The sequence below is a fragment of the Hetaerina americana genome, unplaced genomic scaffold (assembly GCF_022747635.1).
Source record: "Hetaerina americana unplaced genomic scaffold, ioHetAmer1.1.p SCAF_10, whole genome shotgun sequence".
Taxonomy (NCBI): Eukaryota; Metazoa; Arthropoda; class Insecta; order Odonata; family Calopterygidae; genus Hetaerina; species Hetaerina americana.
Window position 1 is genome coordinate 7,310,416 of NW_027286070.1, and position 19,803 is coordinate 7,330,218.

A 19,803-nucleotide genomic window follows, 5' to 3' on the forward strand; every position below is an offset into this window, starting at 1 on the left:
ACGAAGAAGTTTTTGAAATTTAATGATTTTTCATTTAAACAAGTACACATGTTCCCTCTCTTAACCTAATGAGATTCCCTCGAACCCGTCCTTGAAAATGCCATTATTTAAATGGATGTTGTAGACGAGGAATTTCAACAGGGTGCAGCATATTTGTTGGTGACAGTGTGCAAGTTGCGTGACAATCTTTTGATTTTCCTCCCCAACCCTGTTGCCCTGGCAACACCACTGCAATTCTGTGATGAGTTTTTCACTGATAGAAAGGATCGTGGCGTTTAACCAGAATATACATATTTTGTTTTTTCGTGGATTTCGATTGCGTTTGACTGAGTAATTAAAATTAACGAGGCAATTAGAATTAGACAGGAGGGATCGGCACTTCGTGTTTTTCACCTGTCTTTGATTAGAATCCGAGTTGTGGGTGGCTAATGTATAATATGAAAGTACAGTGATTGGCAGAAGGCATCGGAAATGCTGGAAGGAGAAATTCGGTGGGGAAATTTTCAAGTCGCGAAGATTTGCCAGAGTCTATCCTTAGTTATTTAGCAATGTATGGGATTAATTTATCTGCAAACGCAATACGACATCAGCGTGATAGATATACCTGTAGAATGAGAATCAATCATAAGGAAACGATGGTAATGAGATTCTCATGGTAGTGGGATACTAAGTTGGAGAGTGTAAACTATAGGGTGCGAGACACTAATTCACTATGAAGTGTATTAAACGAAGATGAGTAAACCTGGAGGAGGAAACTGTTGAAAGGGAAGAAGGGCCAATACGATCGAGTGGCTGTGGAATGTCGGAAGTGGTGAAGGAGGGTGGAGAATGTTTGCCGAGGTAGATCGGGTTGGACGGAATGAAGGGAAGCTAGAGTGGTTCGTGGGGTGGAGAATGTCCTTTTCTGGTTTACGGCATGTGTGCAGTGTTGTGTAAGGAGGAGGGAGGGAGTTAGGCACGCTGAACTGCGTAGTCTCCGAGAAAGACCCGACCGGCTCGGTCTTTTGTTAGCCCTGCGCCCGTGTCGGAAGTTCAGCCTCAACCCTTCCAGGCGTTCGCTTCAATCGACGCTCAAATTCAACCGCTCGCTCCTCCTTTCGCCCTCTACACCACCCCATTCGACCCAACCACCCTGAGTGCCACCGCGATGGTCGACGGTGATCCAGCCCGTCGCCACACCTCTCTCTCCCTCGCACCTGTCGTGAGGCCTGATCCCGCGACCTCCACCCACGCCACATCTGGCAATGTGCGATATAAACACCCTTACCCCCCTTCCACACGCACTCACACAAGTAAACCTAGTCCCTTTCGACGACGCGTCGTCTCCGTTGGCGTCGACGCGCGCGCCCGTGCGGCGGCCTATTGCGTGCCTGCGCGCACGCAGTCGCGTCGCCCATCCCCCCTTTTCAATCCCCTTACCCCTCGCGCCTTGCTCCCGAACTGGCGCCGTCGTCCTTGGGGGTTACTCTTCTCCCCTCCCCGCTCCCTTCGGGTACTTTGTATCCCTGGCCCCTCCCCTCCCCAACCCCCGTGATATTCTTGAACCGGCCACGGTCTGTGGACTGCGGCGGAATGCGAGTGAGTTCATACGAAAAGGCGGGCGTAGAAAGACTGCTTAAGGCGCGCGTGTCTTCTCCACGCGGATGGAGAACGGCGCTGTGGTCCTGTGATACTCTCGGCGGTCGCGTGGTCGCGGCCCCCCCCCCCTTAACCGCACCCTTTCGCTTGGAGACCGGAGCACCAAGCGAACGCCTGTTTCTCAAAAATACGAGGGTCATCCGGAAAGTAGTACCCGTTCGTGAAATAAAGACACAAAAGTACGAGGGTCATCCGGAAAGTAGTACCCGTTCGTGAAATAAAGACAAAAGTAAATATTAACAAACATAAAAAATTTTATTTGAAAGAGGATACTTTAAACTACTTCTCAACATAATCTCCAAGCAAATTAAGGCATTTGTCATAACGTGTGACAAGTTTCTGTATTCCTGCTGCATAGTCCTTCGCCGCCAGCTCATTGAGATACGCGAGGGACCCATCTTGCACAAATTTTTGCATAATGCAGATGGTGTTTAACAATTTCATGAACAATTGTTCGAGAAACATTGGGAAAATGCTCACAGATGTCATCAATTGTGACGCGCCGATCGTTCCTCACGAATTCGTCAACTGAGCTCACCAGTTGGTCTGTAATGACAGACGGTCTCTCCGAACGCTCATCGTCGTGTGTGTTCCCCCTCCCCATGTTGAAGTTGCGACACCACCGCCGAACAGACGACTCGTCCATTACATTGTCTCCATACACCTCCTTTAATTGGCGATGAATATCACATGGGCGAACGTTTCTTGCATTGAGGAATTTAATCACTGCCCTCACTTCACAACTGGCGGCGTTCTCAATTTTTTTAAACATTGTAAACAATCACAGAAACAACACAGGCAATGCTAGCGTCACGCAACTTGGCTCAGAGAAGGCAGACAAGCCACTGAAGCTCGTAGTTGAATTACAAGTCAGTCCCTTGAGAGGTCTCAAGTTTTTAAAAGTATTATGAGTACACTGAAAGCTGCCGCAACGGCGTGTAGAGGGGGTTTTATGTTACTGGCCATGCATGCACAGTCATAATCATGACGCCTCTACTAAGGTATTGATTTGATCAAGCACTCGAAAGAAATTAATCAAGGGAAATATGGTACTTGCATGCAACAATATTCAATAACAGAATACGCATATTCCAACCATCGACATAAATACTCCGCTACCCACCAAAGAGATGTGCGGCAGAAGGTGCGATCCTCAGGTGGGAAGGGTAAGTGATAAGGGAGGATATGGGAGAGAAAGGGAAAACATATTCAGTAAAAAATTCAAATAATCTGCAACTTTGTGAATCTGCTGGTAGAAGACTTAATTAAATACAATTGTTAATTCACTTAATAAATTAGTTATTTGTTAGATTCCAAGAAACTGTGGGAGATGCCACGACAGTAACTTTTTGACGGAGCCATCCGCTAATATATCCAGGTTCTTATCCCGGTCAAGGCGAGTGATTTTTACACTCTGAAATTATTGCATTGTAATAGTTCATTGTTATGCGAAAACAGAAGTAAAAATGAACCACAACCACTTATACGACAGACTTCCACCGTAAAACGACAGGTCATACAGAATTGAAAAGTAAGAAGGGGGAATTTTACTATTTCATGGACGTGCAACTCATGGTCTCCGTCCCCACAGGTAGGAAATGTTGTAGGGCTGTAGGCAGCAGACGGCGTGAGGCATCCCCCAGACAGAGAGAGACGAAGGATGGAAGGGGAAGCCAGAAAACAACAGAGAATGGTGGGCAATATTGTACCGAGAACTACATTCATTGAATGACAATCCCATGCGGTCATGCTGGAAAGGATTTGACCAAAAAACACACGAAATTAGTGAAAGCTGATTTTCGTGAAACATATTATTACCTAGACGCTGTAAGTGGCATGGGATTTTTGCTATCCCCACCTCCTCTGTTACTATCCCGTATTTTCCATAGGAAGGAGGAGTCCTTGAGTCTGCTAGTTCGGGCATTTATTTCCCAAATTTTATATTCATGATCCAAGCGACTAATTTATGTCGGAGTGCGAATAATTTGCGATACCTCTGTGCTTAAAAATGCAGCTTTGAATTTATTTAGTAAGTTCCACGTAGTATTGAAGTGTCTTTGTTCTAATAATTCCCAACCCAACTCCAGAAACATTTCTTCAACGTTTTGGTTTTATCGTAACTGGTTTTAACGAAACGTTCTGGCCGGCGTTGAACCTTCTCAATTTCCCGAATGAGGCCTTTTTCAGTAGGATCCCATATACTACATGCATATTCTAAATGAGGCTTAACAAGAGCGTGTTCACTACGTTCTTTGACCTAGGAGTCACTCCTGCCAACAATGCATCTAATAAATCCCAATTTTTTATATGCTCGCCCGCAGATGTTATGTACATGGGTGCCCCTAGTTAAGTCGTTAGTTATGGTAACACCTAGGTATTTTACCGTATCAATTACTTCTTGGTCAACTCCAGCTAGTATGTGAAGAAATCCCGGTGATCTTTTATAGAAATTGCCCCCAGAAAATTTATGATAGTTTTATGCCAATTGCCATCTTGTGCACCATTTTGAAATTCAATCTAGATCCTTTGTTAGTATTAAACTATCCTCGTCTCAAGATATCTCTCTGTAAATCACCTTATCATCCGCGGACATCCTTACTTTTCACTGCGCGGTTCAAACTGTTAGCAAAAATCAAGAAAAGGAACGGCCCGATTACAATTACCTGAGGTACACCCGAGGTCACTCGTACGCTGTCGAAACTAGTGCCGTCAAGGACTACCCTCTGTTCCCGCTCTGAAAGAAAGTCTTCAACACAATTTATTGTGCTCTTATTTATGCCTACGGACTTCAATTTATGAATAAGTTTACCATGGGGAACCTTATCAAATGCCTTTTGAAAATCCAAAAAGATCCCATCCACTTGCGTGCCACTCTCACCCGATGAAGGTAAGTCATGTGTAAATAGTCTTAGTGGAGCCTAACATGAGTGGGTTTTCCTAAATCCGTGCTGATCGTTAGTTTAAGAGTAAATGCTGTCGAGATGGTCCATTAGCGAACTGAAAATTATGTGTTCCAAAATTTTGGAACGTATATAACTGAGGGAAATGGGTGGGTAATAATTGCTGGGGTGCTCCCTATCACCTCTTCAAAATATGCGTTCGGCGCGTTTTTCCTATTCTTAGGAATATCACTCTGTGAGGGATTTGCTAAATACAACTTTGAGATACGGCAGTATGAGTGATACTAGGAGCTAAATGTTTTTAACGTTCTAGCCGGTATGTTTTCGGGACCCGGGGAATTGTTGGGTTTAATCTTTTTCAGCAGTTATTGATAATTCATTGCTCGTCCGCTGTAATATTTGTCATGAGTATAGTACAGGTATGTATTGTATCTGGGAGATCCGTGGTGGCAACATCGTTCGTGAAAACACGTAAGAAAAATTTATTCAGAATATTAGCCTTTCCCTTACTGTCAGTCCGATGATATTGTTACAATAATATTATTCACACTAATATCATAATAATAATATCTTCCACGTTGGCTTGCTCACCCCCTTCTCCCTCCCCACCATATAACCAGAGCATTTTAGGTTCACTGTCCAAATACTGGCATGGTTCTTTACGTTTCAATTCTCGTAAGGGGCTACGTAATTGTATTTTGGTTTCATTTGAAGAAAATGTATACTTGTCCAACAAATGCCTATTCCTCAAGGAAGATTTGAACTCGCCTGTTCTCCTTATGGTAGAGTGTAACATTTTCTACCTTCTAAGGGGTTTTCTAACGCCATTATCGTACTACCTGGGGTCACGATTTGTTTTAAGGTATTTTGTTGGAATGAAGTCTGTTATACCTCTTTGCAAAATACTGACAAATTGTGTCCAAGCGTCTTCCACGTTTGCAAAATTTTAGCGCATTTTGAACTTGGGTAGTGAAGAGTTAAATTGAAATTTCAATTTCAATGTCTGCTTTATAGTAATTATACATTTTTCGTGTTTGCTTAATAATCTTTTTTATTCCTTCGTTGAATTTGACATGAATGGAATTATGGTCACTGAATCCCTCATCATTTCCTACACTCAGAATACGCTCTAATGTGCTCGTAAGAAATAGGTCTATTGTATTTATCCACTGTTGGAGTGTGCACTGCTTGATGAAGGGTTTCTCTGTGCTAATTTTATAATGAATTGCAAGAATCGCGGTCACGGGTCCGAGTTTTAGCGCAATTGCTGTCCCAATATATACGGGGGAGGTTAAAATCACCGCTAATTATGGTGATGCTGTTATTATTTTTACGTGTAAATTGTTATATTTGTTCTCCGAGTGCATTAGTGTATGAACGTCCGCGTCTGGAGGTCTATTGAAGGATCATACATTGACATTAGGTTGGTTCGGCGCACCATGCAGTTTCTGTGTTATTATTATCAAATACGCCTTGTCTGCGTTCAAAAATACTTTTCACCGCCACTAAACTCCTCCGGGTGTAGAATCTCTATCGCATCGGTAAACTGTGAAATCTATTTGGAAAATTTCTCGGTCTTTTATATCATCATATAGCCAATTCTCCGTGCCTAAAACTATAGAAGCATGTATCAGCGCAATAACCTCGGTTAAATTGCTCGAGGTCCGCTCTGTTAATTTTTTAGACTTCTGCAGTTTAATATAAGGATATATGGGTTATTTTTATTTTGAAAGGCACCCTTAATCATGGCAGACTGTAATTTAGCACACGTTTGTGGATAAGTACGTGTCAAATTTCTTTCGCGCTATTGCCAATGCTGCCCGTTTCTTTTCAATGGCCCCTAATCTCCCCCACTCCCTTGATGGCCCTCGTTCTCCTTCTTGGCCTTCCTGCACGGCGGCTCCCACACACCAGACCAGGTTCACGTAGCCAACCTCTTTCTGGGAGCAAAGGAAAGACTGCGCCAGAACGCAATCCGAAAAACGTCCCCTCGACTCCCCTGGGGCTGTTTTTCCCAACCCCTCTGCGCAAAGACAGCTAGCGATATCAGTGGCCCTTCTCGGCTGTCGTGCGAAGGACGGTCTCCCCTCCGACACTCCTCGGGTGTTTTCCTCTCCAAGGTCAATGATCTTCCCTCGTTGACGGGGTTTTATATTTAGGGAAGGAGGCGTGGTCCATGCCTCTATCCCCCCACCTTTCCCGCCGGATGCTTGTCGTCCCCACCCTCTGTCAACCCTTTCCCCGCACTTCCACTCATTCCTCTTCAATAATACCTCTTCCTACGAACAATCTACCCTTCCTTCCTCTCCCGGCTCCTCCCACGAAACCAGTCTCCCACGATAACCACACTCCCCGCAAGAGGGTCCGCCAAGGTCACTGGTCCGCGACCAACTCCTCTCGGCCGCCGGCTCGGCGTCATGGGCGGCGGGCGAGGGGTCCCGCAGGGCGGCGACTCGGGTCCCCTTCGCTTCCCGACCGCCGGTGTGTGTGTATGTGTGCGTCTCTCCCCCTGCCACACACCCACCCGACTTGTTAATCGGGCGGAAGTGAGTAGGAAACGCCTGGTGAGAGTTTGAGGGGCGTGGATTTTTCTTTTCCCTCCGGTGTCTCCCTTGCTTTTGCCTTCGTTCGTTAGTTCCTTGGAAGAGGGTCTCTACCTCGCCGCAGGGATTGCGGGAGGGGGGGGGAGGGTGAGGTTTCCGGCGACAGCGAGGGGAGGGGGCTGTGTGACGGCGTGAGGGGAGGGGCGAAAGGAGGGGAGAGAGAGAGAGAGTGGATGCGAGAAGTTGGTCGGCCAACTTGTCCTGTCGGCGCAGTCGTCGGCGAGCCGGCCTGCGTGCGCGCCTTGGAATTTAGGCACCCGTGGGTCGTGTAATGGCGGATGGTCGAGGATGCCCCGTCGGCGACGGATGAGGCAGGAAGCGTCGAACGATATTTCCGTCCGCACTTTCCTCTCTCTTGAGGATGATCGGCTGCGCGCGTGTGTCGCGAGTGATGATTCTCGTGTCCGCCCTGGGAATGTTTTGGTCTCAACGGGAATCTGGTTTACCTTCGCCGTGTGTGCGTCTTCCGTTCTGACCTCGACCGCCGGGTGCGTGTCTCACTCGTGTGCATCCCTGCGCATGTGATTCGATCACAGGATATCCTTCCTTTCAGCCGTCCGCCCTTGGTTTTGTGGTACTTCAGAGGAGGAGAGGTGCACTGTGGAAAACGAAATGCATCCCGTGTATTTGTGTCATCGGAATTGGGAAAACGGTGGTGCATCTTAAGGAAACCGTTCCCAGGCTTGTACGCGCGTGTGTTCTGTACGCGCGCGCTCTCTCGGATTTCCGTCCTCTTCCTTTGATTCCGTCCACCGTAATTTTTCCACCATCCTCGCTAAGTGCACCGCATCGTCTTCGTCCTCCTCTTGGAGGTGTGTCAGATTCTCCGCCCCCGACGGATTTCCCCTCGGAGGCGCCGCGGATCCCGTTCCACCTGTCGGCCAAGACACCGGGGGAAAGCGGAGGCTCGCGGGGCGCCCGCCCCCACCGCCACGAGTGAGTTTTCGCTTTTCTCTCCCCCCCCCCTCCAACCCCTCCTCCACCCCCCCCCCCCCCAGTATGTGCTGTCGTAGAGTTGAGGGTGGAATCGAGGAATAGCCACGGCTTTGTTGTCCTTTTCTTTCCCATCTACTTCGTAGAAAGGCAGCTAGGAGGCGAGAACTTCTTCAATATCAGCCGTTTCTGTTATCTCCAGCGCAGGTGTTGTGACGTTGCACCAAGGCGAAGGGCGCGGAAATGAGAATTTGGCAACTATGAACACTATCCCTCTCCGGAACCCTCTCGCCACCAACCTTCTCACACCCCCTTCGTGACAGCTCCTCCTTCCTTCCCAAGGCTTCCAATCAATCACTCCTTCATTCCACTTCCCCGCTTCCTTCCTTCACTCCCCTTGAGAGCCTGAGCCACGCATTTTTCTCATTCTCAATGGAAATTCTGCAGCGGCTCCTGCCGCAGGCTGGTTTTTTTGCTGCGTGTTTCCCGAAAATATGCCTACACCTTACATAGTGAAGGCCGTAACGTGTAGGTGTGTGTGGCAGAGGGTCATGGGTCACCAGCCTTTGGAGTTTTTGGACATTATCAGCGTTCCGTATCGTATTATTTTCGGGAAGTTCCATTCGCTTCACCTTAATCGATATTGCCTAATGCAGTGGTGACGAATAGTTCCGAGGGAAAACGATGTCTTATAACACAAGTCTGCTCGTAAGTTGATTTCCCTCTTCCTGTCGTGCTTCCCCGCCTCCCAATGTAATCCTCCCAGCGCTGGTGTCATTCTCTTCTCTCACTCTGTTGGTGATACCTTGTGATAAGGAGAAACAGCGACGAAACAATGGCCAGATAGGCATATGGAGTGTGGGTATTTACGGAATCATTTTCATGCATATCTTGATGATGGAACGATTTGTATGTATGTATTTAATGAATAGTTTAAGTCGTGCACGTAATCTTGGTGCTTTCCGGTCCCCCGCGGAGTGAAACCTTCGGTTTGCAGCTCTCGACCCGACACTCGCGAGAAAGCGTCCCCCGGAGAGCCATGGCGGCGCCGGCGCCTACGGGCGTGTGTGAGGGGCAGCCTTACGGCCACCATGGGCATCGCTCCTTCCGCTCGGGGCCACGTGCGGCCCGCGACAAGAGCGGGTGGGTGACCCTCGCTGTGCGTCATTCACGTTGTCCGTCATCGCCGAGGAGATTCGCGATTGCACCTTCGAATTCGATGTGGTTTTTTTTGTCTCCGTGACCTCATCGCCATCGGTCCCCGACCCCGGCCCTTTGCTCTCCAACATACATCCCCGTCCCCGTAGAAATTTATACTTCATTGATTACTTAAGATGAATAGAATTTACTACAAATTACGACGCACGTTCGAAGAATCCACGCCTTCATTGAATCGCGTTTTCACGTATTTCCTTCTCGCGATGGGATTAATTGGTGGATAGGAGGAAGTCATCGTGTTTTTATAACCAATGCATTAGTTGGCGTTTACTTAACTTTTTAACATTTGTAGGTATTGTTTTTTAATGTAAGCATACACCACTACTTCTGTGTTTCCCCTTAGGAAACTTTATTCTTATCGGAGACTCTTGCTAAGTGGAAATAAGGTATACTCTTATCATTTTTCTTTACTGAAACACGTTTGAGATAACATAATCGAGTCTCTCTTTCCAAGCAAGGCTTGTTGACCCGCCGGTATATAGTCGCGCACCCCTCTTGTCGCGATACCTTATTGTGATATATAATAATGTACATGTTGGGCGCGAAAAGTATTTTTTGGAAAGAAATGTCTTCTACGGGCAAACTTAACTAATTCTGTTGAAGTGTATTTCCTGGACAAAATGAAAAGGGTGAAAACTCGACTTTCAATACTATTACATCATTACAAGTGTTGACGAGAGTGAAACGGCATCTGTGTTCGGTCGCCAGAGCGTAACGGTGAAAGGAGCCGTCATGAAGCAATGGGCACTTACCCCCATCGGCGGAGCGCGTTTCCCATCTGTTACTCGATCTCCTAGGCGACGGACCGATCAAAAAAGGATGGATGGACCTTGTTTATCAAACTTTCTTCAATTAATTCACTTTGGTAACGGATTTCAAGAAGATTATGGTTCAAAAATTAAACATTCTGAGAACAGACACCCTTTTAATTTTAAACTTCCCCGAAAGAAAGTTATCTGTCGAGGCAGATTTCTTATACAATCAATCGTTTCAGGTGGAACTTTATGGAAATGCTCCATGATGAATGATGTCAAAATAAAACTTTGTAAATCCATACGAAATGTAGATTTCTTATGGGTAACTGGCCTCAGCTTTGCTGCAGTTCTAAGCGCTGCCTAACACGATACGGCGGAACCGCAATTTTTTAACTTCCCATTATACCTGTTCCCCAACAACCCCAATCTTAGTCTCCGCCTGCCTCGTTTAGTGCTCACTGCAACCTCCCCGTTCTGTACGTAGATAGATAGATCCGTCTCCTTCAACATTCCGCTCTCTCTTTCTCTCATTGTGCCACGTCTCCTCTCTCTCACCCATCCGTCTTTCCAGCATTCTTAGAATTTCTCGCTGCTCCTCCAAATCGTCGCTTCTCCCCCTACCACAGCGTTCCTGTTTCCCCTCTGAACATGACTATGTACACTCTATGGTAAATATTTCTCAAATTTTACTTTTTATCTGTCATTGAGATCCTTTTCATCACCTCCCTTCACAAAAAATCCTCTGTTTATAATACATCTTTGACTGTCCGTGCTACTAAGCCCATTATTGTTTAAAACGTCCTAAATAGGTTTGATGATGGCTCGTATATCTGAAGTTAACTTTGTCCTTCGGCTCAAGATAAATTTATAATCGCTGCTTAGTCCAAAACATACCGTTAAATTGGTCGTTAACTTAACCGCCTAATTAATACGGTGGTATGTTCGCGTTCGTTGACCAGCGGTCTTAATTGTTAACAGAATTGGACATGCCGGTAACCTCCACGTAAACCAACGATTGAAGTTTGTCATGTTTGCTATTAACCGCAAGCAAGCGTTCCCAGTGCCTCGAGGTATTACTGTGTAGGGCCAAGCGGCACCTGGGGGCCGCCGCCTCTCGAGTCCGCAGCCGCTCGGGGCAGCGCCGACCGCGAGATAGTGCTCCTGATAAGGGGCCTGTTTTTCTCCGTGCCATCGTTGGAACTGGAGGAGCGAAGGGGGGGGGGGTGAGATACTTCCGCGCCCTTATCACCCTGGATAACAACCAGGGGGAAGGGGGGCGTGCTTGTACGCGACCAGTGTCAGAAGGCGTCTCGGGAACCAACCCCTTCCCGCTCTGCCCAAGGCTGCTTCCTCTGCGGGGTTCATTGATGGGAAAGGCGGCCGATTCATACCGTGAGATTTCACTTCAGGGATGGGGTTCATTCATTAGAAGCGTTGAAATGAATCTCACGTCGTCATTCTCTGAACTATCAATTCATTCAATACCGTCACTGTCATCATTACACGGGCTCGTGAGCTGAAATTGACGGACCAGGTACAGGGGCTCAGAATCGCTCTATCGTCAGACTCAAGGGGGGGGGGGGAAATCATATTGTGGACATCTGCGGAACAACATTAAGGAAACTACTTTTCTCTTAGAGAGTTATAGGAAAAAAATCGTAGAAAAAGTTATTGGAGGTATTAATTGCTGTAGGTTAGACCTCACCCATCGACTACGGTAAGAGTATTTTTCATTCAAGGGACACAACTTCAGATTTGATGATAGTATGCAAAGGGAGGAAATATGGCCGCTTCTCTAAGTCTTCATGAACACAGGAAACGTCACATCATCCGCCTCAATGGGTGTCCTGGATTGGGAGAGAGCTTGGGGGACTTAAACTACACGAAAGTGCTCCGGTGGGCATAATTCGAGCTGAGCGCCGGCGCGGGGCATTCCTGTCGCATCGGTAGCAGAAGGGGGATCGACCATTCACGACTCAAGGTCGCAACAGGGTGAAGCGTAAGTTCTGTCGATTTGAGCTTCCCGAAAGTCATTGATCACCAGTGATTCACTCAAAACCTTAGCACCTGCGACACTCCCCTCAAGTCGACTCAAAGTGCAAAATGTAAATATGTCCAGGTGCCTATCCTCTGCAATCAGCTGCGTGACGGGTTGGGTGGTAAGGTAGGGAAGAGATCTATGAGTGGTAGGCAGTTCTCCCCATGAATACTACTCTCCATCGGAAAGCGCAGGTTTCAAAGAATGCCACTATTTTTCATATACCCGTCTCCACACTCTTGTAGGTGAGGAACCGGAGATAATCAGGAGTGAATATTGAATTCATAGTCAGTCGACTATGGGCCAGTGGCAAACATTCATTATTTGAAAAATTGCCAAGAAATCGAACTTGCATCCTGTACTTCTACAGTGTATCCTTTAAGATAAGGTGTTTGGTTCGGGGTTATTGCGCACCATACGTAAAAATTAAGTATTGCTTAAATTCTAGTTATTAAAAGGAATTATAGCTAATTCAAGCATTGGGAATAACATATAATACCTTACTCACTCTGCGGTATCTAAGTGTGTACATATTCCTATGTGGATCCGAGACGAGCTGGTTACAGCTGCAAAAAGGGGCAAATGAAGTAATGAACACGGACTAGCCGAATATATATGTATAATATGTATTACTATTATGTATAGTTTAATATGTATTTATATATTTACGAGTATATATGTGTATATATATAAAATTGCCGACCCCGGTGGCTGCGGGGTAACGTCCTCGTCTGCCATTCCAAGGGTCGCGGGTTCGATTCCCGCCTGGGTGAGTTTTCCTCCACCTAGGGCTTGGGTGTTTGTGAATGTGACCATTGTTATCGTTGTTAATACGAGGGTCATCCGGAAAGTAGTACCCGTTCGTGCCGCATGAAGTGCTGACGACGCGAGTAGCCGCTGGACGAGGTCAGATAGCTTCAGTGGCTTGTCTGCCTTCTCTGAGCCAAGTTGCGTGACGCTAGCATTGCCTGTGTTGTTTCTGTGATTGTTTACAATGTTTAAAAAAATTGAGAACGCCGCCAGTTGTGAAGTGAGGGCAGTGATTAAATTCCTCAATGCAAGAAACGTTCGCCCATGTGATATTCATCGCCAATTAAAGGAGGTGTATGGAGACAATGTAATGGACGAGTCGTCTGTTCGGCGGTGGTGTCGCAACTTCAACATGGGGAGGGGGAACACACACGACGATGAGCGTTCGGAGAGACCGTCTGTCATTACAGACCAACTGGTGAGCTCAGTTGACGAATTCGTGAGGAACGATCGGCGCGTCACAATTGATGACATCTGTGAGCATTTTCCCAATGTTTCTCGAACAATTGTTCATGAAATTGTTAAACACCATCTGCATTATGCAAAAATTTGTGCAAGATGGGTCCCTCGCGTATCTCAATGAGCTGGCGGCGAAGGACTATGCAGCAGGAATACAGAAACTTGTCACACGTTATGACAAATGCCTTAATTTGCTTGGAGATTATGTTGAGAAGTAGTTTAAAGTATCCTCTTTCAAATAAAATTTTTTATGTTTGTTAATATTTACTTTTGTGTCTTTATTTCACGAACGGGTACTACTTTCCGGATGACCCTCGTAGTTCGATGTAAAGGTCAAAATGTGCTGTTTTCGGACTAATACTGAATAAATAAATAAATAAAATAAAATAAAATATTTAGGTAAATATAATACATATATATATATGTGTGTATATTTGTATGTATATATATATATATATATATATATATATATATATATATATATATATATATAAATATATATATATATATATAAATATATATATATAAATATATAAATATATATATATATATAAACCCGCCATATGGCGGGCAAATATTCATTCGCGTGGAAATAGATATAAGGAAAAGAGATAGGAACACCCATAAAAGACGAGCACAGGAGAGGTGGGGAGCGGAATCGAGCAGATCACAAGTGTAAAATTATTTCCTTGGTCGGGACTTGAACCACGGATCTTTCGACTTGCCGGGCCGATGCTCTAACCACTTGAGCTATCGAGTAAACGGCGTAACGAGTACTGGGAAATCTGTGGGGCTTTATGCAACCAAATGTCCCGATTCTTTGGCCAAAAGATGGCGTTTGGGAGCTGTTTCCCCCACCAAAGAAGAAATAGGCGAAACGCACAATTTTGTATGACTGTCCTACAGTCCTTTTCTCTTTCTCCTACACTCCGACCGTAATGTCATGAGTCTAGCAAAATATACTTACGGTATTCCTATATGCTTCCAATCCATGCAAGAGATGTAATCCCTAGTCTCTAATTTCGATTTCCCTTGTGAATTATGCGTAATTTGCGAACTTATTTCCCCGAAGTATGCGCCTTTAAGGATGAAAAACTAAATTTTTACAATTCTAGTATCTCTTCATTGCATACCATCAAAATTCCAATGTACAGCATTGGGTGTCAAATAAATATACATATACGTATGAACGATTCAAAATGTGTTTAGCTATACGGGGTGGAGCGTCACATTTAACGAAATGTTTCCATAAATTTGATGATGTGATTAAAATTTATGGGTACATCTCTTTGGGGAGAGCGATTTGTCCAGAACCGACTTTGACCGATACTTACATACCGACGGACTTTCCGACACTGGAGTTTCGCGGAAAGGATTGCCATTTGCAAACAGGTCAAAGGGATGCGAACGGGAATTATTTCGTCATGTAGATAGACGTGTGTGTGGGTAAGTGCTGCGGTGTTAATTTATGCTTGCGTGCTTTCACAAGGAGGATGAAGTTTATGACAGGAGCATTTAATATGGATGTTACGAAAATATTAGAGGATAGATCGATTGGTAGCGTGGATATGTACGGCGCGGAAACATGGTCACTGAAGCGTTGGATGATTGGCGTATATTGGATACTTTTGAAATGCAGGTGTAGAGAAGGATGGAGATGGTGAAGTGGACAGAAAGGAAAATAAATGAAGTACTGGGCATGGGAGGGGGAGGAGTGGGGATTGTTGGGAGAAATCATGAGGAGGTAGGAAAATGAATGAAAAGCATTTTAATCGGCAGTGGGATGTTGAAGACTTATGGAGGGGAGGCAAACGAGGAAGGGACAAGGATAGAACAGGGATGTTGGACGGAATGGTGGGAGGAAGGAAGTATACGGAGACGAAGAGGGTCTTGTTGTAGAGTAGGATGCTGGGTTATGTTTTGTTGGGCGAGACAGGATATTTCTTTGGTAGTTTGTGTCCATCCCAAACATACCTTAACCGTTAATTAAAAATTGGCAATTTTCCACATAACAAAAATAAACTTATTTTGTGGAAAATTGCCAGTTTTTAATTTATTATGATATTCCACCACATCACGCCTGAAACGTCTCTTTTTATACCTGAACCGGTTCATTATCTATAACAATAATTGTTTGGAGAAATCCCAAGGAGGCGGGGAGAGGGGCTTCCGTAGATACTAAGGCTCGTTCTTCGCTCGTGGTCGTTATCAAAGGGTCTTCGCTGGAAACATTTTAAAAACGCAACATTACTGCCGCCGCATATTATAAATCTAAAACACAACCCTACGCTTCCGAGGTGAACGAAAGTCCGAGTAAAATGGAGTAGAAAATAACAACTAAAGCAAATTAGAGTGCTTCTTTAGGGCTGCTCCTCTTCTCTGTGCCTCTATGGCGGGAGTGGCGGCAGGAAAGGGGCGATCACGATGTCCAGCGGAGAAGATTGAGGGGCAAAAGTGCCGTGGTGGGTGGGCACCGTTTGGCGCCACTCCCTTCCCCCTGGTATCAACAGCGTCCCGAGGGGGCGCCGATACCCCCTCCTTCACTCCGGGGAAAACCGGATGGGCCGATTGCCTGCCCGACCACCCGGACAGAGCGTGATGGGGTAAGGAAAGCGGCCGTCAACCGTCAAACCAATGTCGTGAAAGTATTCGCATATATAATATTGGGAGTAAACAGGATACAAAGAGAAAATCATGATGCAGAGGGAAACGCAGGATACAATGGGAAAAATACGTATTGTTGTATTGGATGGACTGGAGTCTCTGGAGACACGACGGTTACATATACGACTTTATGTAAGTAATAATCACTTGAGTTTCACTCCTAAGAAGAGTGATTTTTAGCTACGCGTTACATTGGTTGGCGAGACTTATGTAGATGGATCGATTTTTCCCTCAATTAAACCATGAGAGCATAGCAGTAGCAGACGTGAGGAACAATTTAAACTCTCCGAATGTCTTTAAGCAACATTTATGACTTAAATGGATGCTGACTTAATACCCCCTGCCATGCACCCTCGCGAGGGCTTTCAGGATGATATGTAGATCTGAGGACTAAGTGAGCGTGGTTTCCCACCAGCCCCAAAAATGGCTTTTCCCACCCGTCCCACGCTTTCATCTCCCCCTCGCGTCTGCGGGAGAGGTCTCGCCGGGCGTCCCCGCACCCGGAGGGCAGCCATGTGTCGAACGAGGCCGGAAGAGGTCGCCGTAGGCGGGCCGGAAATCCACTTGGGATGGCGCCTCAGGGATCGGCGCGAGAGACAGGGATGCGGTTAGGGAGTGGCCCGGCGCTGCGAAAGCTTTGAATGAAGGAGAAGCCGTGACAAATAATTGGCCCCCTACATTTTGAGGTCTTTATGCGCCATCCGTGACTCTTCAAAGTCATTTGCCTCCAGGAGTATTTATTGGGTGAAAGTTGTTAGGTGGCCGATGTCGAGGAGCTTACCGCGCAACGGCTGTCTGGCGTGTCGTCTTGGTGGAATATGACGGTTGGCCTGCCCTGCCTATTGTATTGGTGTAGAAGGGTGATCAGGGACGGATAGCCTCCCCGAGGGAACATTCACGAACAGATGCAATTTCTCCGCGTTCGACCGACCAATCCCCTCGCTGAAACCGCCAGTAACGCATTCGGTGAATGAGTCCCTTGGTCAGACTCAGAACTTCCAAATCGAACTAAGTAGTTCGACTGAAAAACGGCCTACCGATTCTCCATTACTCATAATTGCTAGGACGTTGTTGACTCCGTTTCTGTTCATAGGATGTTGCTCAAAAAATACTTTCCGATTCTTCCTTCAATGGCGTCTTTTTAAGGTTGCCCGATGCAACGCTCGGCGTTGCTCTTCTTTCCTTTCTACCATTGGAGTCACGACCGCAAAATGTTTTTGCGACTCAACCTTGAAATGATTCTCGATAGGTGAACAATCGCTATGTTCCTTACAGTTATTATTTTTTCGCAACGTATTGTCTGCAACATTTAAGGAGAATTAGGGGTCGTTATGTGATAATTAAGAAAGAACGTGGGAGGCATACGAGGACTGACTAACGCGAGTATAGCATTCTTTTTAGTGGTGCCAGGTGGACTCCCCCTCGTTGCGTGAGATTGCTTTCGAATCCATTGGTCGCGGAGAAAATTCTGTGCCATCTCCGGCGGAGTGTGGATACCTGTATTCTCTGCGAATACTCGTAATTGAACGTAAAGGAATTCGAGCGGCGATCAAAATATGTGGTCGCCGAATGGATTCCGTCGGCACGTCCCTGCTGCATGATGTCCTTTCGAACAGATACGTCCGTGCGATAACATTGACATTCTCACAGAATTTTATTTTAGCTTATAAGCTACACTCCCTCCCAAGCTCCTGTGGTTAAAAATGGCGCTCGCTCGCGCGTGGAAATGTCGAAGGAACTGATTTTTTAACTCTTCATTTGTTGTAAATATTTACCATAGAGTTGATCGCTCTGTGTGTTGAGATGGACTCTACTCTTATTATCCGCCAAATTATTTTTTCTATAATATTAGATAACTTTTTCCATTCACAGCGGCATGCAAAATTTTTCTTTAATTACTTCGAAATATTTCTTGTACTTTTATGATGGCAGCTTGATTAGAGCAGAATTTGTAGCATTTCCAGCATCACAATTAATTGAATCACTCTTTATCTCAAATCTATATTACTCTCAGTTATTTTGAAGCACCCTAGTCTCAGTGAGAGGTATTATGCCGATGACGTCACAATTTATCATAATTCTGGAAAGAAATCTTCAGTAACTATCAAGTTTACCAATGGATGGGTCACAATTGTGTGGCGGCTGTAAAAAGGTAGTTTGATTTTAATTTGCTCCGAAGTAACTCTACTTAAACGGCTGTGTAATAAATCTTTTGTTCAAGCCGCGCGGAATTTGTTTTCCGCACTTCGCTTGTTGTGCGACAATCTTCGCACCCCTTGCGTGGAGCACACCCTCATCTTTCAACCTGTTAGTTAAACGATGACTGCGCTGAATTTTCGATTCGAAAATGGTTGTTTTCATACGGCCTACTAATAGCCGTGGCGCGCTTCGTCGGGATTTCGTCAGTGCTGATCACCGTGAGGACGGCATCGGGGGTGAGTTGTCACCGATAGCTCCGTGCTGCCTCCATGCGCCCGGGGCCACGACCCCGTGGTCATCGGCCACCTCAGTCAGACGCGGTGCCTGAGCAGCGTTCTAGCGCCCGAAGCCCTGGGGGTCAGTGTCTCGAACGCGGTCTGCGAGAAGTGCCAACATTTCCCTCCCCCTGGCTGTTCCGCCCTCGGGTCCCCGCGTGTGTGTCAATGGCGATCGCCTTCCTGTGGATTGGCAAATCCTTGTCGTGGAGAATTATTCCCCATTCGCCAATCGGTAACTTTCTTCTTCTGATGGGCGTTGTCCCTGCTCCGGTAATGGAATTGGCGAGATCTAAGCGATGTCTCCTGGCAACACCCTCTTTTCTATTTAATGGTCGCGTTCGTGCGAGTAATTTGTGAGAGAATGGAAGTGTTGGTGGGGTCATCGGTCATGGAGAGTTGCGAGGCGAGGAGGAGGGGGGGGAGAGGGGTGGGATAATTAGACGACAGGGAATCGTTACCGGGGAAATTTGAGGACGAGGATGGGGCATAGCCAATGAGAAATTACTGACGGAGAGACCGTCAGTAACCGACCGAGATATGGGGGATATGGTTTCGAAATATATTCGATAAATGAGATTGGATGGTTTATGAGATGTGGGTTCGGGGAAATGGCCGGAGAAGGCACCTGGGTTGGAGGAGGAGGAAGATGATCATGGATGGCGTGGTTTGGGGAAGGGTGCTTGCTTCCAAGGGTGAGTGAGTGCACCGCACCCTTCACGCACCATTCCCTTCGGGTTGCGGTCAAAAGAGCCGTGACTCTAATTCTTTCGGTGTGTTCCGTTTTCTAATTTCTTCACTTCCGCTCTCTCTTTGCATTCATTCACTGACATGCATTGTTTGATGCGTGCTCCTATGCCCCCGATACTCCGGACATTCCTTTTCCTAAACACCTCTCCGAACGCATTCACGCACCCCACGTGGCTTCTCGGTCACGTGGGTGGGTGAATGCGGTCTCCCACCCTCCAGCCGCCAGCTTTCATTCGCTTTCTTCGACTCGACTCGCACCCATTCTATCTCCGCCCGAGCTGACCAGCGCGGAGCACTTTTTTACCGTAGTATCGCCTCTATTTGCTGCACCAATCCATGTTCTTTCATACCTTCATTCCCTGATACCTACATTCCCTGATACCTATATTCCCTCATACCTACATTCCCTCATACCTACATTCCCTCTTATCTACATTCGCTCATACCTGCTTTCCCTCATACCTAACCTATTTCTCGTAAATTCGTCCCCCAGAAACAAACCGTTAGATATACTCGTACGTCCTCCGCATCCATTGAGCACATGTGCTTCTCGTGGTCCAC

At 46.3% G+C, this 19,803-nt stretch overlaps 1 protein-coding gene across 8 annotated transcripts in view; it reads left to right on the forward strand.

Moving 5' to 3' along the window:
* Positions 1-19,803, forward strand: part of numb (NUMB endocytic adaptor protein) — a 419,433-nt gene that overhangs the window by 264,625 nt on the left and 135,005 nt on the right. Inside the window, exon 1 of one of the 8 annotated variants that reach the window (XM_071598370.1) lies at positions 7,381-8,077. The exons of the other annotated variants lie outside the window; for them this stretch is intronic. The gene's annotated coding sequence lies outside the window, so the exon portion shown is untranslated. Of the gene's footprint in view, positions 1-7,380; positions 8,078-19,803 lie in introns of those variants that run through there. 8 annotated transcript variants of the gene reach the window in all.